Raw genomic sequence first — 25,049 nt, forward strand, 5'->3', positions numbered from 1 at the left:
CAAGCCCCATCCAACCTGGCCTTGAACACTGCCAGGGATGGAGCAGCCACAGCTCCTCTGGGCAACCTATAAGTGCCTCACTGCTATCATAGTAAAGAGCTTCTGTGTACTTTACTTTACATAGTGTAAAAGTGCCTCTACCTGAGTTGCCTGAACCATTCTTTTTCTTATTTGCTGTTTTATATTTTATTAAAGCATAATAATCTGCATTAAGAATATGTTAAGTTCCTTCCCAAGCATTGGTTTCCAATTTTGGGATGTAAAATCCATTGTTAACATGTATGTGTGTGAAATGGGCTTATTCCATCATTAACTGAAGTCTCCAGAGTTATTTCAGCTATCAGATCTTTGTGGATTTTTGTTCCAAAATATGCAGTTGTGTATCTGTCTATGTAGATATCTCTGTCTATTGCTTGATACACAAGCATGTGCATATGTCTGAATAATCTTCCCCAAAGTAGTATTTATTTTTTCCTCTTTCTGTGTATTTTTAGTTAAAAAATCAATTCTAAAGATACCATAATGATTTTTCAGTCTGGTGACTTTGCTTTAAAACAGATTGGTTGCTGTTAGTAAGGCACAAGTCGTCTATGTGGCTTTGTGTTGTAGCATCCTAGCGAAGGTTTTGCTCTTCTGTGCTGAGACCTCATCCGGTACTGGGTCCACTTGGTTGTGTGGTTCTAGCTTAGCAATCCCTTCAGTTGGATGGGCTTTGTTTTGGTAGGAAATGTGGGATAAATGCTGACAGATCCTGCTTAACTGGCTAACAGTGAATATAAAACATGGGATCATAAGAAGGGGGAAATGGCAGTTATATGAAATCATAAATTGCAGATAACAAATTACATGCTGTATTTCAATGGGCATTTCCTAATGCTTGCATCCTGAAATTAAATGGAAGGAGTGGTTTGGTTCTGTTTTTTTTTAATGTGTATTACATTGTCAAGAGATTTTATGTAGGCCAAAGGCAGATATACAATATATACATTGCCTAATGCATATATTTCTCTTTAAGTATTTCACAGGGTGTGAAAACTCCCAAAATCAAACCTAAAGATACGGTTAAAACCTGGGTCTTGGGAATACCTGTGCTTTAGTCGGGGGGGAAACCAGGAGATAAAAAAACCTGTATGAACTTCTGATTTCCATTTTCTTTCTCCTAACAGAGACAACACTGCTGAGACAGCCTTGGCTCCATTGGGCTATTGCTGCCTAGTGCCGAACAAGTGGCTCCACAACACAAAGCCTATTGTGGGTGAGATATATTTTGCTGTTTGCTGTCTTTGACAGTTTTTGCTGTTTCAGGTTCTTTCTTATAGTTTAGTTGTTTCTATCCATATCCCTTCATTGCTTTTGTAGACTCAGCCCCTGGAGTCTACAAAACATCAGCACTTGCAGGTGTTCACCTCTGGATGGCGTCTTCTGCTCTTGCGGGTGGTTTCCTTGTTTTAACAGGTTAATATTGGGTGATCTTCATCCAAATTCTCCCCCTGATGATTGATCTTGCCTGGCTTTGATGGTTTGTTAAGCCCTGGGATGTCAGATGTCCCATTCTCGTGGTGCATTGACTTTGAGTTGGGCTTTCTGATCAAAGCGAGCTTTAATGGTGTTCCTTGCTAGGAGCAGATGGTCAGTGAAACTTCCATTTCTCAAGGTGTAACAGACTGTGTTTGTAAAACCTATAGAGCATTTGATCAGCAGAAATAGTTTTCTTAAACTACATCTGTTTTTCCCACCTGGAGTACTATTAACAGTAATTTCTATCATGGCTAGAACAGTTGTTTCATGTGCTCCAACTTAAGAGTAGGAAATAAGTCTTTTCTTGGGTATTTTTGGTTTGGTGTCTGTTCCTTCTTCACAGAATACATCAGAAAGCATTCTGCAATTAGAAAATGGGAAGGTTTTTATATATTTAATTGAATCAATTGGTTGTCTTGCACTTAATTCTTGAGAGATCATGGTCTTTGAAACAAGTCCTTAAGAAGGATTTTATTTCTCTACCTCCATTTCCCATAGCATGGGGAGCCTTGGCATGTTCCAGCCCCATTTTCTATGCAGAGCTAACCAAATCTGCACCATTCAGTCAATAGTATGCAAAAAGTATGACTCTTAGCATCCTGAGTAATCACCAACAACAGAGTAAATATGAGGGTAATAGGATTAAGGGGACAAAGGAACACAAGCATTTGAGTGCATGTCCCCATGGGCCCATAGCTGGTGGCAGCCCCAGGCCCAGCATGGCTGTAGACGCAGTAGTGATTTTGCTGCTGTTCCTTGTACAGGGCTTAATGAGTTCCTACTGCTGGCATTTTTCTTTAGATACAATATCATGTCATTAAATCCCACTCTTTGTAAAAGGTTTTTATTTTCTTAGACCTTTATTTATATTTTTTTCCTTGTCTTTTTTCTAGTGCTGGGGCTCAGTGTGTCTGATTGGCACTTGTCTCCTGAAGTCTTCTCCCAGGCATCTAATACCCTCTTAGATGTCTCCTCAGTGCCACAGAGGAATTGGTCCAAGTCTTTTCTGGGAAACACACTGAATATTGTAATAAGAAGTGTATTGAGATTTAACTCTTATTTTCTTATCACAAGCTCAGTCTTGACTTGATTTCATTTGTCCCTTGCCTTTCGTCTTCCACAGATGAAGATGGGATGGATGCTCTCCATCTCATGCTCTTCATGAAGTCTTTCAGGGAGAGAAATACTCATTTCCAATCAAAACCATGACTTTTCCCTACTGTAGTGTCTCTCTTTGTTCCAGTTCAGTGGGTTTTCTGGACATGGTGCTCTCTGTCCATCTTCCTCTAGCGTCTTCTGCCATTCATCAGTGTTTTCTGGATGCCACTACCTCAGAATTGTATATTCCAGTTTTCTCCACCCGAAACTGCCATGTGCGTGATTGACTCAAAGCTGTAGGCACCGACTCCCCTTGCTGGTCACTTGTCAAACTGCAATGTATTTTTTTTTTGTCTGTTTTAAATGAAAATGCCTTCCTGAGAAACCCATTTCGTTTACTCGAGATAAATCTTGTACTTTGACTCCAGCTTTTCTTTTTATGGTGGCTCTGATTAAACTGTGAACCTTCAGCTGACACAATTCAGGTAGAGCATGGGCACTGCATATTGCTGAAATGAATTATTCGCCTCGTAGCTTTTGTTTCTATTTGTTGGAGATTTTTGTGGGGTTTTGGTTAGTTGTTGTTGCTTTCTTCTTTTAGTATTGCGAGGTATTTTCCACCTGTTTCAAGAGAGCAGGGCAGTGATTTCTCTCTCTCCTATTATCTCTTTTGCATTTGGGTATGAGGATGGCTGGTTAAGGGATCAGCAGCACAAACAGTGTTCACCTTGATCCTTCCAACTTCAGGGAATGATGGGGGGAGACATGGAAAAACCCAGCAGATCCATTCCTGGCTCCTACCTTGGTGTCATAGGGGTTTTAGTGGGGTTTTGGTCTTACTGGTCTGTATAACACCAGTCCAGCTGGCAACAGAAGGGGTACCCCTGTATCAAAGGGGAAAAGGATCTTTGCACACAAGTTAGCAGGGCTCTCTGTAAGAGTTCTAAACTGCATTTGAAGGGAGAAAAGGATAAAAGCTGTGGTTATTGATGTTTTAGAAATGATGGAAGTGCCTGAGAATGGTTGTGTGGGAATTAGGGCTTTTCACCCCCAAAAGGTGGTGGGATCAATAGCCCAACTGAAGTGCATCTGCACCAATGCAGGTAGCACGGGTAACAAACAGGAGCTGGAAGTCATTGTGCAGCAGGAAAACTATGACACAACTGCCATCATGGAAACAAGGTGGGTTGAATGGCACAACTGGAGTGCTGCAGTGGATGTCTATAAACTCTTGCGAAGGGATAGGCAAGGAAGGAGAGGTGGCTGGGTAACCTTGTGTGTTAGGGAGTGTTTTGAATGTCTAGAGCTTAATGATGGTGACAGTAGGGTTGAATATTTATAGGTAAGAATAAGAGTGAAGCCCAGCAAGGCAGATATCATGGTGGGAGTCTTACAGAGCACCCAGCCAGGATGAAGAGACAGAAGAAATATCCTCTAAGCAGCTGGAAGAAGTCTCACAATGGCCAGTCCTTATTCTTGCAGTGAACTTCAACTTACCAGGTGGCTCCTGGAAATACAGTACAGCAGAGGGGAAACATTCTAGGAGGTTCATGGATCAAGTGCACCCTCAGTAAGTTTGCAGAGGACACCAAGTTCAATGGGAGTGTTGATCTGCTTGGGGGTAGGACGGCTGTACAGAATGATCTGGACAGGCTGGATCAATGGGCCAAGGCCAATTGTACGAGGTTCAAGAAGGCTCAGTGCCGGGTCCTGCACTTGGGCCACAACAACTCCATGCAAGCTTTGGGTGTGGGGAAGAGCGGTTGGAAACTGCTCATGGAAAAGGACCTGGGGGTGTTGGTCTGCACCACGAGCAAAGGAGGCTCAGGGAGGACATTATTGCTCTCTACAGCTACCTGAAGGGAGGTTGTAGTGAGGTGGGGATTGGTCTCTTCTCCTAAGTAAGAAGCAACAGGATAAGAGGAAATGGCCTCAAGTTGCACCAAGGGAGGTTTAGACTGGAGATGAGGATCAGTTCCTTCTCAGTAAGGGTTTTCAAACATTGGAACAGGCTGTGTCCAGGGCAGTGGTGGAGTCACCGTCCTTGGAGGTGTTTAAAAGACATGCAGATGGGGCACTTAAGGGCATGGGTTAGTGTCAGGTTAACAGATGGATTTGATGATCTTAAAGGTCTTTCCCAACCTGGTTGATTCTATGATTGTCTCCTATCACAGCTTTGCCTGGAGCTGAGATTTCCGTTCCAGACTGTGTTGCTGGAAGTCAGCCCAACGCTTTGGCATTGGCTGGGCAAAGTAGGAGAGCATTTGGGTGCTTCACTCTGATGCTGTGGGAAGGAGGGGGTATAATTGCACTGAACTGCTGTCCAACAGCACAGCTTGGAAAGGCCCTCTGAGTTCACCATTGAAGAGAACTAAGAATCATAGAAGGATCTGGGTTGGAAGAGAACTTTAAAGGTATCTAATCCAACCCCTCTCCCATGAGCAGGGACTCCTTCCACTACACCAGGCTGCTCAGAGCCCCATTTGAGCTGACCTTGAATGTTTCCATGTATGGGGCATTTAACCACCTCTCTGGCCAACCTCTGCCAGTGTTTCACTAACCTCATCATAAATATCTGTATTAGAAGCTAAATAGATGGGGTTTTGAAGGAAACAGTTCCTCCCGTGCCTTGAAAGACGTGATATAAGGTAGTCTGATGGTGAATAAAGTAGGTTTTGAGGTTGATTGGTGGGGTGATCTCTTCCCCTCCCTCTTAGTTCCATTTACATTTGGTGACTGGGCGACCAATTGAACTCAGTGATGCTTTGTCACTGGTGAGAGTCACATTACTGGTCAGCATGCAGGGACCTCATGCTGGTTGCTTCCTGGCGTCGCATTGTAGCTGGATGAGATGTTGGTGATATGCAGGATAGCGAGACCTTCATACGGGGAGGAAGCTGTTAAAAGCTGCCACATGATTGTTTCTACTTTCATTTTGATCTCTTTGCAAATAGAGAAGTGATAGAAGCACAAAACGTATTTGTATGAGTTCAAGGGAGGGACTTGCACGTATTCCTGTGTGAGGGCAGGGATAACTGTTCAGCTTGCTGCAGCATCTGATAGTGGCGATGAGCACTGAACATCTTGCAAGAGACGTTAAAACTTGAGGAATCTCTTTCATTTACTTTACAAATCATATTAGAAGCCAAGAGTGGCCTCATTATTTATTTATTTACTAGGAAAGCACTTCTCTCTGCCTGCTTTATGCAAAAGGACTTGCATTGATCTTACAGACGGTCGAGGAAAGGCCAGAGGAGAAAAGATTTAACGCAACGTGTAATTCTCTCCGTTTTTTGCCTCAAAATAAGAAGCCACTTTGCTTAAGATTTATGCGTCCACACACATTTTATGCACACGGTGCAGCTCTGTTTTATCTGCCTGCTGCAGCAGGCTAAGGCAAAGAAATGCCTTGATCAATGGTAGGAACCAATTCAGGGTAACTCCCAAACTGTTCCAGTGATAAATGCGGTGCCAGTTTCTTGCCACCTTGATGATAATTGTTGTGTCTTTTTACTTCTGTGGGTGTTTTTTTCTTCTTTAATTTCCTTTTTTTAATCTACTTGAAGGTTAAAAATTAAAATGATGCAAATGCATTTCTTGCTGTGCTCTACTGAAGCAGAACAACCCCCTCTTAAACCAAGAGTCTTTGGCAGCACTAGGATGCTTTAGATGCAGGTGAGATGATTGTGCCTTGTCTTTAATTCTCTTACATACACAATACTGCATTTCAGAGTTGATGCAAGCCTGGCAATGGAACATAGATTGTTTGAATTGCAAAGCATCACTGGAGTGTCAGCACCTCCCTCCTGTCTCTTGAAGGTGAAACAATTGGAGGGGTTCAATGCTGTTGTGCGCTTACCTTCAGTGTTTGAGGTCTGAGCTTCTTCAGTGTGCATATGCTGGCTGAGTCAGGAATATTTATAAGTTGGAATCACCTTGCTTTGACTGCCTGGTAGTCAAAGGTCAAATAAAATAGCACGTATCAGGCCCTGTTCAGTACTTGTGATTTGTTATGGCTGACATGTGGATGATACGCACGTATTAACACACACCTCCATGGTTTGCTCTTGCAATGTTAAAGATTTCTGGGGATATCTGATTATGGTCTCCAAGAGTCAGCTGAGAGACTGTGTCTGAAAGCTCATCCTAAAATAAGCTGTATCCTGTCAGGGTGGGCTGAAGCTGGAGCGTGGTGGAGGTGTATGGCAGGATGCTGTAGGAATGATGGAGAAGGGACTGAGCTTGAATGCTGCAACAGAAACCTCTTCCTTGCATGTAGGCAGAGTAGAGCTGCATCAGTATGTGTCCTGTTATTGAATTGGTAATTATTGAGTTTGAGCATTTGAATTACCTGGTAATTATTGTGTTTGAGCATTGCTGTAGGATATAGGTATTGTGAGCTGGAAGATGTGCAAGCACAAGACAAGAAGGTTGCTTCCTTACTTGGATAACTTTGAATTTCATGGAGAGTGAAAGGAAGCAAGGAGATGATCATAGAACCATAGAATGGTTTGGGTTGGAAAGGACCTTGAGATCATCCAGTTCTAACCCCCTGCCATGGGCAGGGACACCTCACCTTAGACCTTGCCACCCAAGGCTCTGTCCAGCCTGGCCTTGAACATGATCAGCATCGGAGCCAGCTGAGAGGGTGGAAGCAAAGCCCAGCTCACAGCAAGGGTGTTTCAGGTCCTGAGGAAGCCTGATGTTGCACGCAAACAGCTTTGGGAAGCCCTCTGGAGCCTGGGAACACTGTGGAAATATGAGCTATGGGGTTTTTGGCACCTTTCTGTGCTCCTGGATTTGTCCATGCAATTGAGTTAAAATACTTGGAAGAGATTCAGCTTAAAAGTTGTGTGAATGTCTCAAGTAAGTGAAACCTCTTATTGAAATAGCTTTTGATAGTGAGGAGGCTTTCAGCTCCAATTTGAAATATGCTGTGTGCCATACCTGAAGAGTTCATTTTCAACATAGTTTTGGGTGCCTCTTATTTAATCTTGAGCTTGAGAAAGGAACAGCCCCTGTCTACCTGCACCCCCCAGAGAAAAGGGTGTGAAAAAGTGAGAAGTAAGCAAAAAGAGCTTGTCATGAAACCTAAATTCACTTAGAAACATATAGTTTCCAAAGGCATCTTTAGAAGCTCATTCTGTACTTTTATTGTGGGGATGGTGTTATACTGCTGTACTATATCAGAGCTGCATAACAGCAACTCGTCTGTCCTGAGTGGATACCTGGAGCTGTAGGGTTGTGCGTTCAAGCCCACAAATATCTTAGCTTGGTGTCTCCAGGTGTAAAATGAAGGAGTGGCTGCTCTTGAGGGATTGAAATGGGGTGAATTAAGTGCTTGTAAAAGGTGTTAAAAGCCACAATTGCTGTAGTAGGATTGCATCCCACGGTTGGGTTGGGAATGGGAGATGTGATGCTGTGGCGCATCTTCCTGTTGCAGGTCCTCCTGCTGATGGATCTGGATGCTGTGGGTGAAGCAGTGGTGCAAGTGGGGGGCCATCCCATCTGGATTGCAGGATGGTGGCAGCACTTGTTTAATAGGTGCTTAGATAAAAGGTGCTAGGATCAGACAAAAAGCGGAGGGAATCCCCCAACCCCCAAATCCCTCACATTTCCCAGCATCCATCATACAAATAGTTGTAAAATGCCTCAGAGATACCTCTTTTCTCTCACAGTTCCAGTAAGCACCATAGGTCAAATGCTTGTGCTCATCACAAAGATGCTGTTTCTTGACCCTAGAAGCTGCATCCCAACATCTTCCCCCTGGCTCCCAACCGTGAGGCAGGAATAACGAGTCCTGCTGGGCAAGGAGATGGCCGAGGAATAGCTCACAAGCAGATGTTAGTGGTGTGCTCTGAATGTCCTACTCCTACAGCATCACCACGCAGGTCCAGGATGGGAGCCAATCAACATCCTGCTCCTACAGCATCACCACACAGGTCCAGGATGAGAGCCAGTCAACATCCTGCTCCTACAGCATCACCACACAGGTCCAGGATGGGAGCCAATCAACATCCTGCTCCTACAGCATCACCACACAGGTCCAGGATGGGAGCCAATCAACATCCTGCTCCTACAGCATCACCGCACAGGTCCAGGATGGGAGCCAATCAACATCCTGCTCCTACAGCATCACCGCACAGGTCCAGGATGAGAGCCAATCAACATCCTGCTCCTACAGCATCACCGCACAGGTCCAGGATGGGAGCCAATCAACATCCTGCTCCTACAGCATCACCACGCAGGTCCAGGATGGGAGCCAATCAACATCCTGCTCCTACAGCATCACCGCACAGGTCCAGGATGAGAGCCAATCAACATCCTGCTCCTACAGCATCACCACGCAGGTCCAGGATGGGAGCCAGGCATCATCTTTGATCTAGGTGACTGCTAGCTGGGGGTGTTGAGACCCATTTTCCTACTATCATAGTTATTTGATGGCCCAGCAGTGCTTGGAGCAGCCCAGCCCTTGTTCTGCTGGGTTGGTCTTGGTGCTGGGCTTTTTTGTCACCTCAGAAATGGCTCTCAATTCAGCTTGCTTTTTTTAGTAGCATACTTTCATCATTTGTAATTCTAAAGGCTCTCCTGCAATGGAGGAGGTTTGGGCTGTTATTTTTAATTGAGTGTTTCACTGATATGATTTACAACATGAGCTGCCGGCCCCTGTATTAGCAAGAGAGCAGAGAGTCAGATGGGGTTTATGAGGTGGTGAAAGAGCACAGTGGGCTTGGTGAACCAGAGTGTTAAATACAAAGGCAGTATAGGGGGCAGGGGTATGAAAGTGAGAACGGAGGAGCACCATTGCAGTGATTTCGGAAATGGATTTTTTTGGTCTGGTGGGTTTTGGGGAGTCTGAAGTCTCTCACTCCATAGAAACACAGAATGGTTTGGGTTGGAAAGGAGCTTAAGATCATCCAGTTCCAACCACCTTGCCATGGGCAGGGACACCTCACACTAGACCGTGTCACCCAAGGCTCTGTCCAACCTGGCCTTGAACAATACCAGAGATGGAGCATTCACCACTTCTCTGGGCACCCTGTGCCAGTGCCTCACCACCCTCACAGTATAAAGGACTTCTTCCTTATATCTAACCTGGTCTCCCCCCTTTCAGTATGAAGCCATTCCCCTTGTCCTGTCCCTACAGGCCCTTGTCCAAAGCCCTCTGCGTGTTTCCTGTAGCCCCTTTAGGCACTGGAGCTGCTCTAAGGTCTTCCATTCAGGAGCCTTCTCCAGGCTGCCCCAGCCCAGCTCTCTCAGCCTGGCTCCTGAGCAGAGCTGCTCCAGCCCTCGCATGATCTTTGTGGCCAGCTCTGGTCAAAACGGGGTGGGAGGTAACTCCAGAGTGTTCTCCTGTGTCGGTATGTATGTCTTTGCCAAGGAGAAGGTTTCTGTCACCCTGGGTGCTGCTATTGGTGGCACTACTGCAAATCTTGTATGCTTCAAGTAAGATGCTCAGGGCCCCTGAAGATGAGTGTGGTCATATGTCAGTGGTGAGGAAGGCTCTTGAATACCCAGACTTGCTCTCTGGTTGTTCTTTTCCCCTGACTGCCCAAATTAGCTCCTTTTCCTATAGAGACGTGGTTTGTGTTCTGCTGACTTCAATTTACCAGTGACCTTTCCTGCAGCCTGAATTCAGTGTTCTTGGTGCTGTGAGCAATATAAGCTGTCTTAAATTATACCTCTCGCCCTCCATCCATCTCAGTTTAGTTTTGCAGGAGGATTATGCAGCATCACTTGGAGTTTGCTTTCAGAATTGAGGATGGTGATAAATAAATGCTGGTGGTGAAAACTGGAAAACATGGACTGCTTTAGCTAGCTTGGTATGTGGAAAAGAAAGAAGAATGGGCTACATCAAAGGGAGCATGACCAACAGGTCAAAGGAGGTGATCCTGCCCCTCTGCTCTGCTCTCATTCGACCCCACTTGCAGCACTGTGTGCAGTTCTGGTGTCATCAACATAAGAAGGACATGGAGCTGTTGGAACAAGTCCAGAGGAGGCCACGAGAATGCTCAGAGGCTGAAGCACCTCCCGTATGGAGATAGGCTGAGAACACTGGGGCTGTTCAGCCTGGAGAAGAGAAGCTGCGTGGAGACCTCAGAGCAGCTTCCAGTGTCTGAAGTGGGGCTATAAGGATGCTGGGGAGGTACTCTACATCAGGGACTGTAGTGATAGGACAAGGGGTGATGGGTTCAAAGTGAAACAGGGGAAGTTCAGGTTAGATCTAAGGAGAAAGTTCTTTACGGTGAGGCTGCTGAGGCGCTGGAATGGGTTGCCCAGGGAAGTTGTGAATGCTTCATCCCTGGCAGTGTTCAAGGCTAGGTTGGAGAGAGCCTTGGGTGCCATGGTCTAGTGTGAGGTGTCCCTGCCTGTGGCAGGGGGTGGAACTGGATGACCTTAAGGTCCCTTCCCAAACTGTTCTTTGATTCTGTTATTCTTTATGTGCCTTGGAGAGGTCTCTGTGTCTTCTCCTTCCTTCTTTTCCAAAGGCAAAGATGCTCACGTCAGCTGATTTTCCTGTCTCACAACTGGAAATGCCAACAAGGGTTATTGCAGTAAAGGCAGCTGTGACTTGGTTAGAAGCTGCACTGATACAAACCCTGCCATGTGTGCATGCTTCCTCTGCACCTGGGATTGTTTCCATCTCCATGAGATGACTTTTGATTGGAGTCCTACAGGAATGTTGCTGTGTTTTTCTGGCACTCCCTTAATTTTCACACTGCAGTTTAGTGGAAGGGCTGTTGACATCCAGCTGTGTTGGCATTCATCAATTTTGCTGTGACTTGAGTGCAAACAAGAATATGTCGTAGATGGCAAAAATCTTTAGGAAAGCAAATTAATGCAATGGATGATGTAGGTCTGGTGTTTGGAGTAAAGCAAGAAAGATCAGGTCTTTGTTTTAACTGCTAGGCACCTGCTCTACTTATTTGTGGTCCCAGTTTCTGGATCAAATGGGGGAGTAATGTGGATGGATGCATTCGTCACAGCATCACAGGTTTATGGTGGAAACACACTGCAATATGCTGGTTGGGTGCTTTATGCTTGAGGAGCAATAACATGGATTTGAGGCTTATCGTTATGGGATGTCTGCTCCTCACAGGAGATTTTTGGACAGCAACATACAGATAATCTGGTGTTTGGCAGATTATGAGAGGCAGCCCAAGTGACTGAAGTGACTTTAGAGCTGGAACAGTAGTGGCTGGGTGCACCACTGTTGGCTACAACACCAAGATTGACCTTGCTATTTATGGGTACACCAGGCAGGATGTCACAAAAGAAATGTCTAGGTTATGAGGGGTAATGGGTTCAAACAGAAACAGGGGAAGTTCAGGCTGGGAGATAAGGAAGAAGTTCTTTACTGTGAGGGTGCTGAGGCACTGGAATGGGTTGCCCAGAGAAGTTGTGAATGCTCCATCCCTGGCAGTGTTGAAGGCCAGGCTGGACAGAGCCTTGGGTGACATGGTCTAGTGTGAGGTGTCCCTGCCTGTGGCAGGGGGTTGGAAGTGGATGATCTTAAGGTCCTTTCCAACCCAAACCATTCTGTGATTCTGTGAGCCTCAGGAGGAGGATCTCCATCTGCTCTCCGCACTCCATCTGCTGAAGAGCAAGTAGGACGCACCTGGTTTCCTACAGATGTGCATTCACTTCTTAACACACCTTCTGCCACTCCCCATCTCTCTTTGCTATCCCCACCGAAACAAAATCATAACTCTAGCTGGTTGCCCATTCATTTACTCATAGACAACCCATGTGCTGGAGAGTTGCTGCGAGTGTTGTGTTTTGGTCTATTTCTCCATAGAATAATTAGGATTGGAAAGGAGTTTAAGATTATCCAGTTCCAACCCCCTGCCATGGGCAGCAACACCTCACACTAAACCATGCCACCCAAGGCTCTGTCCAACCCAGCCTTGAACACTGGCAGGGATGGAGCATTCACCACTTCTCTGGGCACCCTGTACCAGTGCCTCAGCACCCTCACAGTAAAGAACTTCTCCCTTATATCTAACCTGAATTCTCCCTGTTTCAATTTGAACCCATCACCCCTTGTCCTGTCGCTACAGTCCCTAATGAAGAGTCTCTGCTGGTGTTCACTCATCTTTCTTTCCTTGATTCAGCCCTTCTTAATTCACTTAATTTTTGGGGTGGTAATTATGTTTTAGGATTCTTTCTATTACATTTTTTTTTTCCTCTCCAACGTGACTGAAGCTGTCCAACAGCTTGAGATTATGGGAGCAACTCAAAGGGCAGGAGAATGGGACTGGTCAATGGGAAAAGCAGCGCAGATCATTGCTGGTTCTTGTACCATTGTAATTCTCTGTGGTGATCATCACCACATTGCTGGGAAAGGCTGAGAAAGCGGCATCTGTCACTCCATGACCATGGGAGACTGGCCGTTTTGTTTGCAAAGATGGGAAAACCATGGGGTGAGTGTCTGGAGGCAGTCCCATGGTAACAAGTAGTAAAGCCTTCTCTATGTGCTCCAGAAGATCTCCTGCTGGAGAATGTCAAGTAATGCATCTCCTGTGACTTCTGCATCCCGAGTGACAAAGCATCCCTCTTGACTTTTGGTAGCCTATTTGTGGAATTATTCAGGGAACATATTCTCCTACATGTTCTTCCATCTGTCTTTTCCCCAAATTCACTGGCCTTGCTGAGTGCTTAAGAATAGACTTGCTTTCTGCGTTCTGTTGAGCAGGCAGTTAAGAGTTTATTTTTTGACCTTCCTGTGTTTAGATGATAATATTTTTAGTATCTTCCAGGACGGCTGTTTCTGAGCCCGTGTGTAGTTTGGACTTTCTTTTCCCATTGAAATGCAGAGGGGAAAGCTTCATGTCGATGAAGCTTGATCGGAAAGAGATTTCGGGGTGTTCTGTCACCTGGAGCAGGTTGTGCAAGAGCCTTTTTCATGGCATTTAATGACCCTTTTACACTGTTTATAAAAGGCTTCTTTAAGAATCATAGAATGGTTTGGGTTGGAAGGAACCTTAAAGCTCATCCAGTTCCAAGCCTTTGCTATGGGCAGAGACACCTTCCACTAGAGCAGGTTGCTCCAAGCCCCTTCCAACCTGACCTTGAACATTTGACCTTATATCTAATAATTATATTTTTAATCATAATCTCTATATTATTCTGTCTTTTTTCCTATGCTTGCCTGAAATAGAAGTCTTGGGCAAAGTTGCTTTTTGAGGTGGTGGTGACATCCTTTTTGTTGGCTTCAGGTTGTGATAGGCCTGTGTACGTTCTAACACTTTGTGTCCATCATCAGTTTGCATTGCTTAGCCTGGTGTTTTAAATTCTTACTTATATCAGACTACATTTCCTGAATGCTTTACATAAGTGGAAGAATCAACTCGTGTTCAAGTCCTCTTCACACTTGTGCTCCAGACCCTTCACCAGCTCCGTTGCCCTTCTCTGGACCCAAAATTGTGGCCAGACAAGATGTTTGGGATTCCTGGTTGAAACTCACCAGTTGAGATTGTGGAGTCTCTCTGAGCTCGTTCATCACCCATGGAGCTCTTTTGAGTTCAGGTTGGATATAAGGAAGAAGTTCTTTAATGTGAGGGTGATGAGGTGCTGACACAGGATGCCCAAAGCAGTGGTAAATGCTCCATCCCTGGCAGTGTTGAAGGCCAGGTTGGACAGAGCCTTGGGTGCCATGGTCTAGTGTGAGGTTTCCCTGCCTATGGCAGGGGATTGGAACTGGATGATCTTAAGGTCCTTTCCAACCCAAACCATTCTGTGATTCAAAGGATTGTTTGAAGGATCCTCCATATTTCTTCAGTGTCTTTCACTTTGATTTGGGAGCATGGTTTTTTATCCAGCCCCCTGGCATCTTTGCAGGGAAGGGGAGGTATTGAGAGGGAATAATTTCTAGGACTTCATGGCATGGTGCCTTTTTGTTACAGTGTGATCACACCTGCAATATTCAATAGAGCATCCTTCTCGAGTTAGTGGGGAAGATTGTGGTTGGATTCTGTCCCATGTGATTTATCTTTGTTTTTGCAACGATTTTTTACTATATATGAGAGAAATAGATGATTATATCTGTGTTCTCAATTGTTGTTATCAGAAGCAAAGTGCTTCAGTTAAAGACTTCTAGGCTTTTTTTCCCAAATAGGACTATTTTATTAGCTTGCACTCATTTCCCCCCTTCTTTAAATAATCCTAAAATCTGGTTACAAATTGTTTCTTTGCCCACACTCGGGATAATAAAGCATCTATTGCCAACAAGAGCAGAATGACATTACAGTTTGTTGTAGGAATTGAAAGAGCAAGTTGGAGGTGAACAGCAGAGTGCAAATTCTTTGGGAAGGTAGGCATTGCTTTTCCTTTTAATTCACATCTTGTTGTTGTTAGTCACTCTCTGTGACTGTGACCTGGTGATGGTGTGCTGGTGCTGCAGCTGTTTTTGTCTGGTGGATGGACAGCTGAGAAAGGGCTCTAAGAGCGTGAGCAGAGATTTCTGCATTTAGGAAGGCTACAGAGTTCCTGTTCCCATCATGGGGAGAAATGAATGCTGTTAAAAGAACCATTTTTGATGATTTTCAGAATCACTCTGGAAGGAATCAGAATTGCCCTTCCATCCAGGCTGCGTAAAATAGAGGTAATTCAAGGCAGCTTGAATATCTCTTTTCAGCAGCTGTTCTGTTTCAAAACCCGATGATCTTAGCGGTTATTTGGAGATGTACATCCAGTACCTGCTTGCCCTGTTACTCAGATTCTGTATCAGCAGTGCTTTCTTGTTAAGCATGGTGTTCTTTACCCTAATTTCTGGGGAAGAAAGCCCTCTTCATAGTCAAAAAGGGATGCTGGAACAAAGAAAGTGTTCCCATATGCTAATTCTTGTGCTCCGGAGTTCCCAGGATCATTTTATCACTGGTCTGCATGATTACCTTAATACCACAAAGGCTGATAATGGAAATGGAGATTTCAAGCTTGACTGTATTCATCAATAGGAGAAGTTAAAATGCTGAATGTGATGGAGTTATTTGCTGCAGCTGCTTCCAGGCCTGGATTGGTTTGATTTTCTGCTGACAAGGCATTGAGACTGTTGGGAAGGGCATCCGTGAGCTTATTAACAGGAGTGTTGGGACACAGAGCGGGATGTGATGGGTGATAGATGCTGGTGGGCTGGCTGGGCTCTGAAGCCTTGGTCTTATAGCGAGGTCTTCTACAATCATTTGGTCTGCTTGTAGCAATAATAGTTAATATAATAACTTCTGTTAGATGATGTGTTCCTCGTACTGCTGCTGTAGTTGGTGCATCTCAGTGTCTTTCTTGCATGGTACTGTGGGCTCAGGGTTGTTGCTGGTGAAGTATGTGGGCACTTAAATACTGATTCCTTGATGGAGACTTCTGTTTGGGTTAACTGTGTGTTCTGGTAAAATTCCTGTTGGCCAAAGGTTCTCTGGTCCATGGTGGGATTTTGTGTCAGACATTGTGAAATGCTTATCTGGGATGTGCAGAACCCAAGTGGATCCGTGCTTCGGGATCTCCTCCAGCATCTCAGCATTGGCCTTAAATCAGTTTTCTTTGTCTTCTTCTCTTAAGATCATAGAATCATAAGATCAGCTAGGCTGGAAAAGACCCTTAAGATCATCAAGTCCAGCCATTACCCCAGGACAAGATCACACCTACGTGTGACTTCCATCATAGTTTAAATCAGCTTGGGCATCACATAAGTTCATGGTTGTGAACCTCTCTGGAGGATCTCTTGCCTGCTGGCTCTTGGTGTTGATGAAGAATGAGCATCTCATTGGGGATAGCGGCACTGAGTAGGATTGAGGGTGCAGTCTTTTATCCTCCAGGTTCACATCTACTTTTTACATCTACTTCTTTACATCTACCAGGGCTCCAGACCTGGTTTGGCTTTCAGCCCATCTTGCTATCCTATTTTCCATATAAAGCAGATGCTCCACTGATCCACTAAACTGAAGGCTCCTGCGTCATCAGCCAGGTTTCCTCCAACCCTACAGACAGCACGTCTGCACTGATCCTCTGAAAACAAGATACCAGAGTGGGAAAAGAGTCTTTCTGTGATAGACAGCAGATCGTGACCTTTTATCCTTGCTGGTGTTGGTGTTGATGCCACTGATGATCTGGGAGCCTTTGAAAATCATCTCCCTGATCTCCTGAGACCTTGTGGTTAACATTTAGGTCTGTGTCTTTGGGATGTTGTAAGTGAAAAGGTTTAGTTATTCACAATTACAACAGTGTGGAACAGGAAAGCATCTCTTTTTTATAATGTGTCCATATAAAATGTATATAATGTGTGTCTATATATGTTACTTATATGAATATATTATTAATATATAAAATATAAAATATAATATTACAGCCTTTTTGCATTGACAGGTTAAAGTAACGTGGCTGAAATAGAGCAGCACTAAATCAAACTAATTTTTGCTATTTCCTACCCATTTTGAGCCCAATTTAGACCTCTTAGTTCCAACCTTTGCTCTGAGCGGACCAAAGCTCTGGATCCCCAGTGAGCCAGTTCTGGGTGAGAGTTAGTTATTGCAGCTCACTTAGGTACAAGTGTGAGAGGCTTTAGAGACAGAGGCAAGTGTACACCGACAGCCTTGTGAACAGAAGGATTTGGCTTTCTGGTTTATTTCTGCTGAAACTGGTGGTCATTTTGTAATAAACAGCATCTCCTATTGTCAGTTTGTAAAGGAAAAGGTGGTTCATTTCTTGACTGCAGTACAGAGTACACCAGTTTTCGGCTGACAGCTCAGATGTAGGTAAGCGCTCAAAAGGTGTCATTTACTACTCTATGTATTTGTCATCAGGAATATTCTTGCTTTCTCAGTTTGTCCTTTAAATAGAATCATGCAATGGTTTTGGTTGGAGAGGACCCTGAAGCTCATCCAGTTCCAACCCCTGCCACAGGCAGGGGACACCTTCTGCTGGAGCAGCTTGCTCCAAGCCCCTGTGTCCAACCTGGCCTTGAGCACTGCCAGGGATGGGGCAGCCACAGCTTCTCTGGGCACCCTGTGCCAGTGCCTCAGCACCCTCACAGGGAAGAGCTTCTGCCTAAGAGCTCATCTCAGTCTCCCCTCTGGCAGGTTAAAGCCGTTCCCCTTGTCCTGTCCCTACAGGCCCTTACAAAAAGTCCCTCTCAAGATTTCTTGTGGGTCCCCTTTATGTACTGGAAGCTGCTCTCCTCAAGTCATAGAATCATAGAATAGTTAAGGTTGGAAAGGACCTTAAGATCTTCTAGTTCCAAGTCCAGGGCAGCGAGCTTGCTGTGCACCCTCCTTGCTGCCCTAAGCATCTTGAACTCTACCATCTCATGGTCACTGCAACCAAGGCTGCTCTTGAGCTTCACATTCCCTATCAACCCCTCCTTGGTGAGAGCAAGGTCCAGCATAGCATCTCTCCTTGTTAGCTCTATAACACAGTTGTGTGTTTGTCTTTACATTAACCTTATGTAGACACACATCCACATACGTCTCATCTACCAATTCTGCTTTACTTAATCTGGCAAGAATGAAAGCACCTAATGGTTGGAAGCTTTGACAACTTGAAGTAAAAGCCTTCTATAAATCAGTATTTGGTAGTCTTCAGTTCCCTATATAAAGGTACATAGCTACTCCATCTCCGCCTCCTGCTGCTTCATCACTATGTCCTTGGGTTAAGTCCTTGGTAAACCTCCTCCTTGGGTTTCCTCTGTCAATCCTGCAGGCTCTAACAGGCTTCTAAATCTTGCAATTTGGTATAGAAAATATCTTCTATATTTCCTTGTTTGTCACTTGTAAGAGAGTCATTTGTATTTGACCAGCTTTGCATAGCTCTCTGCGCATAGATCTTATTTTAGAATCATAGAATTTTATAGAATCATTGAATTTTATCCCTTCCACAGCTCCCTAAATGTATATATAATATTCTAAAAAGCTTTTCCCATGCAAGGATAAACTTCTTCAACCTGTTGTGAAGTGATACCTCATTTTTATCATAGCGCCAGCATTTAAATGCACAGTCAACATACCCTGCAGCTTAGCATGCTGCTTCCAGAGGCGTTGCCATAACTGTTCCCATTTCTCCTCCTTGATTATAAGGTGTGTGAGAACACCTGGTTGCCTGTAACTTCTCCCACATCGGAGCAAACCTGCTGTTGGCAAATACAGCAACCCCAGCTCGAGTGATGTGCACTGATTTACCCAGTGCTTTTAGCTTTGATAATGGGATTTTACTGCATCCGCACTTCTATAGGCATCTGAATTACAGCCCAAAGTGTTACTTCTTTTTCTCCCCATCTCTTTCTAGGATTGCTGCTTTTTCTGGGATTTCATTGGGAAAAAGAATGCCTTTCTTCCTACTCAAAAACCAGAGCTGTGTCTGGTGCTGGGAGCCTTTTACAAACACCATGCAGTGCTGCTGCTGGGAACAGCCTCCCATAGCAACCTTCAGCTTCCAAGCTAAAATCACATCACCCCGTATGACAGTTTTATTATTAGACTGGCATGTGAACCCTTTGGAAGCAGGCTAGGTGGCAGGGAAAAAGTTTCCCTAGATTCTGTCTTAAGTTTGGTGGGGTTTTTTATATGCTTTATGAGGTTTTGAATCACTTTTGGGCTTGATTTTGTTCATTTTTGTTTCTTTATAAATAAAAGTTCTTTCTCAGGTAGAATAAATAGAAAAGTGAGAGACAAGAGATGCCATTCTAGGTAAGGCAGAAGATCTCTGCCTTGAGGTATGACACGTGGTTGTGGCCATCCCTGTAGTAGTTGCATAGAATCATAAAAGCATGGAATGGTTTGGGTTGGAAGGGACCTTCAAAGCTCATCCAGTCCAACCTCCCTGCAATGAGAATGAGCATCTTCTATTAGAAGATGCCCAGAAGGTGGTGTTCTTTGCCACTATACATGGACAGGAGTTGGACTCAGGTGGTGCTTTTTTGGGCTTTGTATTATTGCAGCAGCGCTGGGGAGCTCCAAAGGGTCAGGGTCCTTCTTGCCCAAGGACTGAGCACGAGTTTGAAGGGATCCCAGCATCAATCTGGATTGCACAGCATCTATCTGGTAGTTATCAGGTAGCTTTTGCAGACATGGAGATGGATGGTGCAATGTGCTCTGCGTGGTATCTTCGACTTCCCATCCTTGGATAGATGGTGCAGGTCAGTCAAGGGATTTGAGTCTGTTGGTCAAAGTCTATCTAAACCACATGGTGGTGCGGTTCTGCAGTAGCTGTTGTGCTGTCACAATCCCTATGGAGATTTGAGTTGGCAATTGGAGTGTTTTTGGGGTTAGGAAGTTATATTTTCATCCCTTTGAGCTGCATGGGGCTGATGAGCTTGGTTCAAGCGGGTCTGGGTTATGCTGCTGAGAGTTGCTAGGGTGGGCTCTCCTTTGCTGTCATGGTGGGGGTTATTCTAGCCCTCACCCATCGACGCTCAACATAAATCAAGACTGCCCTCACTTGTGCCATTCCTGTTGTCCCGCCTCTCTGCAGACTCGTGTCACCCCTCCGTGCTGACTTTGCTTCCTTAAAGCTTCTGTTGATGAAGGGAGCACTTGAAAGGTGAATGAAGGTCCTGAGACTTGTGAGAGCAGCTGTGGAACCCAACTGGGCTGCTGCAGATCCAGTCTGAGATAAAGCTGTTCATGAGCTTTTCATTGAGCTTGGCATTGCTGATCTGATGGACTCTTCATCCTTGGTAGAAAACCGATTGTAACTGCTGCTTGCAGTCTTCAGCCACTCGTGTGGACATTTGTGGCTCACTCTGAGCTGGTGGCTTCTGGGGGTTCTCTGGATGCAAGGGCAAGAGAGACAAAATACCTTGTGCTGTTGATGATATCAACTTACATCAACTTGCTTGATCCTATTTCACTGGGGCAGTGATAGTCCTGTCCATACTTGAGAACCCCCAAGTCCATTGCAGGAGCAGCATCCTTCCTGCTTGCTACTAGAGCTTCGGATCTCTCTTCCCAAGCTTTTCTAGAGAGGAAGCAACCTTGGTGAGTTATTTTTGGGAGGAGAAGAGGGGGTGGCTTTCTGTACTGGCTGTAAGCAAGCAGACAGCCAGACTCAGACCTTGGGAAAGCTAAGAAGACAGAGAAAAGGTTTTGGAGCCTGTGTAAGGAGCTGCTTTGCTTTATCTGTGATCCCCTCCAAAGCTTTTCTAACAGGCTCTGTGTCTCCATCCTCTCTTTAAGTACTGTTCCTCTCCATCCCTTTGCACTTTAGAGAGCAGTAAGAAGTGACTCATTGCACAGCCTGCAAGGGAACATTAATCAATAAATGCATTTAAGAAGAAAAAAACTAAACCAGAGTTCTTCTGTCTGGGGCACAGTGATGCTTTTGCTGTCTTGAACTCTGAAAGAGTAAGTTAGACTGCTTCTTTTTATTGGCTTTTAATTAATTGAGTGATAGGACTTTGTTGGGACTAGAGCTGCTTGTTTTGTAGATCTGCTTTTAGTTTGGTTGAAACATGAAATTGCAGATCAGAGGAGGTGATCCTGCCCCTCTGCTCTGCTCTTGTGAGACCTCACTTGGAGTATTGTGTGCAGTTCTGGTGTCCTCAACATAAGGACATGGAACTGTTGGAACAAGTCCAGAGGAGGCCACAAGGATGCTCAGGGACTGGAGCACCTCCCATATAAAGACAGGCTGAGAAAGTTGGGGCTGTTGAGCCTGGAGAAGAGAAGCTGAGTGGAGACTTCAGAGCAGCTTCCAGTGTCTGAAGGGGGCTACAAGGATACTGGAGAGGGACTCTTCATTAGGGACTGTAGCGATAGGATAGGAAGAGCCTTGGGTGGCATGGTCTAGTGTGAGGTGTCCCTGCCCATGGTAGGGGTTTGGAACTGGATGATCTTAAGGTCCTTTCCAACCCCAACCATTCTGTGATTCTGTAACAGTGCAAATCTCACAAATATTTCCCTTCCTCGCCTTTCAACCCTTGATGCTGACAGCATCCCATGGGGAGGATGAGCAGTGATGCTTTCTGGGCATCCTTGGCACTGATTGTGGTGAAGCCCTGTCTTTTAAGGCTCTTGTGATGTCTTGGAGGTTGATGGGAACATCTTCCTTTCGGAGGAGCTCTGCTTCTCTGCCAAGTCTCTGAATTCAGTGTGTTTATTAAGCTTTCTTCCTTGGCTCCTCTGATGGAAGGAACCACTTTTCCCTTCTCCAGTAATAAAAGAACCACAAATACCTGCAGTTCTAATAATAGACCTTGTGCATCCCTGGTCTTCCTTCTGCATCTGCTGTTCTGGCTGGAACCTCTCTGGATAAGAGCAGGATGAGAGGGTGCATATGTATTTATAGAATTCATGCAATGGATGAATTTATATTGAAATTATTTATAGAATTTATAAAAATACATGATTTATCTAATTCCTGCAATGCATGGATTTTGCAGTACATAGGAACAGGAGGGTCTGTTGGCTGCGGCTGGTGGTGAAAACTGGGAATGACACTTAATATTATAGAATCATGGAATGGTTTGTGTTGGAAGGGACCTTAAAGCTCATCCAGTTCCAACCCCTGCCACAGGCAGGGACACCTTCCACTAGAGCAGGTTGCTCCCAGCCCCATCCAACCTGGCCTTGAACACTGCCAGGGATGGGGCAGCCACAGCCTCTCTGGGCAACCATTTCCAGGGTCGTTTGAAGGTGGTTCTTCATTTTGAAGGTTCTCCTTGAATTCCAAGGCTTGTTAGTGCTCTGCTTCTCCTCCATAAGTCTCTTCTTGTTTAAATACAGGAAGGCAATGTTTTCAAAGGGAGGGAAGAGGGTGAGAAAGAAGTGTGGGTGCTCCTCTGAGATCGAGCCGAGCCGTTTTTATCTTGTTATATATCATTTTTGCTTAATGCTGTTATATTATTTCAGCTGTGCTTGGTTTTCAGAGTCGATGCAGATATGAAGTTGCTATAACAACATGATGATTCACATAATGCTAGCAACAATCTGCTGGGATTTATTTTTCTATCATGACGACTTAGGTGTTTTTGGTGGGGATTTCTGTCTATTTTCAGATAGACCCGCACCATTAGCTTTCTGCAGTGGTTTGCTTTGGGCTCCAAGGCAGTAACACCTGGACTTATGTAAGATCTGGAAATCTCAAAGCACTTTACAGGGGGCAGTGCTGTTGTGTCAGATTCAGGATGGGAGGTGAAGGCACTGGGATGCGGGACTGGCCCAAGCACCTTCCGCATGCCAAGCATGAAGCTGCAGCATCTGGTACCTTGTACCTGTGGTTAAGGTGGTTCTCTAGCTCATTGCTTCTTGCAGGGGTAGAGCTGATAAACTGAATAGTGATAGGAGAAGGGGGAATGGCTTTAACCTCTCAGAGGGGAGACTGAGATGAGCTCTTAGGCAGAAGCTCTTCCCTGTGAGGGTGCTGAGGCGCTGGCACAGGGTGCCCAGAGAAGCTGTGGCTGCCCCATCCCTGGCAGTGTTCAAGGCCAGGTTGGACACAGGGGCTTGGAGCACCCTGCTCTAGTGGAAGGTGTCCCTGCCCGTGGCAGGGGATTGGAGCTGGATGAGCTTTAAGGTCCCTTCCAACCCAAACCAGTCTGGGGTTCTGTGGATTTCTCCTGGATACGTATTGTCAAGCTCTTTGTTACCACCTAAATTTTCTCTGAACTCACTGGGGCTTGGACTAATAAATCTGTTCCTTTAAAAAAAAAAAAAAAATCTAATTTCTTAAATTGCAGTCTGCAGTAATAAAAATGCTTTTCTGGGGGGTCTTTTACTAGGAAAATTGCCCAGAATTAGGGATAACTGATTTCTCTGTGGGAGAAGGCAGATTATATAGAAATATCTATTCCATGCCAGTTTTAAGCTGCAAAGAGCAGTCGTGATGAGAAATGTTTTAAGGTACCTCCAGACACTTTGTCAGCTTCTCAGTTCTCATCTGAAAGTGAAGCAGTGGCAATAAATGCCTTCAGAACCCTGAAGCCTCACGCCAAGAGCTCTCTCCTCCTCTTGTCTCTTTGATGCCTAAACATTGAGCATTTCAGGTAACACATCAGCAAATGGAGCAATGTACCCTGGCTCCTGTCTTGGAATTTGGCATTTTCTAGTGTTAAAGATGAGACTGAGTTATTTCTTTTTGGAAATGAAACCTTTTGCTTTCCTGCTGACAATTTTAGGATTACTCGATGGGTGTGTGATTGGTTGGTTGTTTTTTTTTCACCCAGATAGAACTGCAGCAGGTTGCTCCAAACCCCATCCAACCTGGCCTTGAACACTGACAGGGATGCAGCATTTAAAACATCTCTGGGCACCTGTGCCAGTGCCTCAGCACCCTCACAGGGAAGAACTTCTTCCTTATCTCCAATCTAAACTTCCTCTGTTTCAGTCTGAACCCATTAACCCTTGTCCTGTCACTACAGTCCCTAATGAAGAGTCCCTCCCCAGCATCCTTGTAGCCCCCTTCAGACACTGGAAGCTGCTCTGAGGTCTCCACGCAGCTTCTCTTGTCCAGGCTGAACAGCCCCAGTGTTCTCAGCCTGTCTTCATACAGGAGGTGCTCCAGTCCCTGATCATCCTCGTGGCCTCCTCTGGACTTGTTCCAACAGTTCCATGTCCTTTTTATGTTGAGGACACCAGAACTGCACACAATGCTCCAGGTGAGGTCTCACAAGAGCAGAGTAGAGGGGCAGGATCACCTCCTTGGACCTGCTGGTCACGCTCCTTTTGGTGCAGCCCAGGATATGGTTGGCTTTCTGGGCTGCGAGCACATCCCCATGCTGACCTGAAGTCTATCCAGATCTGCAATGTGCTTTTGTCCAGTTGCCTGTTGAGCTGGCACCCCTTTATCTTGCCCAACAACTGGAATGCAGTTGATCCTGTTTAAAGCTCTGGGCTTTCTATCCTGTCTAATTGTGTTAAATTGCATTTGCATCCTAAAGAGAGTGACAGGAAGAGGATGTTGGAGCCTAATATGCATTTTTAAGTTCATAAATGCTGTCAGTGGAGTCTAGTCATCAGATAAGTGACTCTGAAGGCCTTTCTGAAATGCATTGATATCTTTATGTGTATGAGAGTCATTTTGCCATGTTCAATCTCCAGATCCATGTTTTATTACTGTATTTAGAGGTAAGGAGGGAGTGAGAAAACAGCTGGTGTTGGAAATGTACCATGGGGGCTGCAGCATCTGTACCCATCAAGTGAACTTTGCAGTGTTGCAGGGGCTCAATTCTGACATCTGGCATTGCCACTGGTGCAGGGCTGTTGCACAGTAAGAAATCTGGCTTCACATCTATCTTTGTGCATCAGAGGAAACATCTCCAGGTGCCTCTGTGCATGTGCATTACCGATCATAGGATGGTTTGGAAGGGAACTTAAAGCTCATCCAGTTCCAAGCCCCTGCCATGGGCAGGGACACCTTCCACTAGAACAGGTTACTCCAAGCCCCTGTGTCCAAGCTGGCCTTAAACGCTGCCAGGGATGGGGCAGCCACAGCTTCTCTGGGCACCCTGTGCT

General features: G+C 45.2%; 1 protein-coding gene across 5 annotated transcripts in view; it reads left to right on the plus strand.

Moving 5' to 3' along the window:
- Nucleotides 1-25,049, plus strand: part of TSNARE1 (t-SNARE domain containing 1) — a 495,466-nt gene that overhangs the window by 18,912 nt on the left and 451,505 nt on the right. For 4 of the 5 annotated variants that reach the window (XM_062626956.1, XM_062626958.1, XM_062626960.1 and 1 more), the window contains exon 2: nucleotides 1,167-1,255. The gene's annotated coding sequence lies outside the window, so the exon portion shown is untranslated. Of the gene's footprint in view, nucleotides 1-1,166; nucleotides 1,256-14,908; nucleotides 14,930-25,049 lie in introns of those variants that run through there. The other variant, XM_062626957.1, reaches the window with a different exon arrangement.

This window comes from Pezoporus occidentalis, unplaced genomic scaffold (assembly GCF_034315485.1).
Source record: "Pezoporus occidentalis ecotype Australia unplaced genomic scaffold, CSIRO_AGI_Poc_V1 ctg3, whole genome shotgun sequence".
In the NCBI taxonomy this organism is placed as follows: domain Eukaryota; kingdom Metazoa; phylum Chordata; class Aves; order Psittaciformes; family Psittacidae; genus Pezoporus; species Pezoporus occidentalis.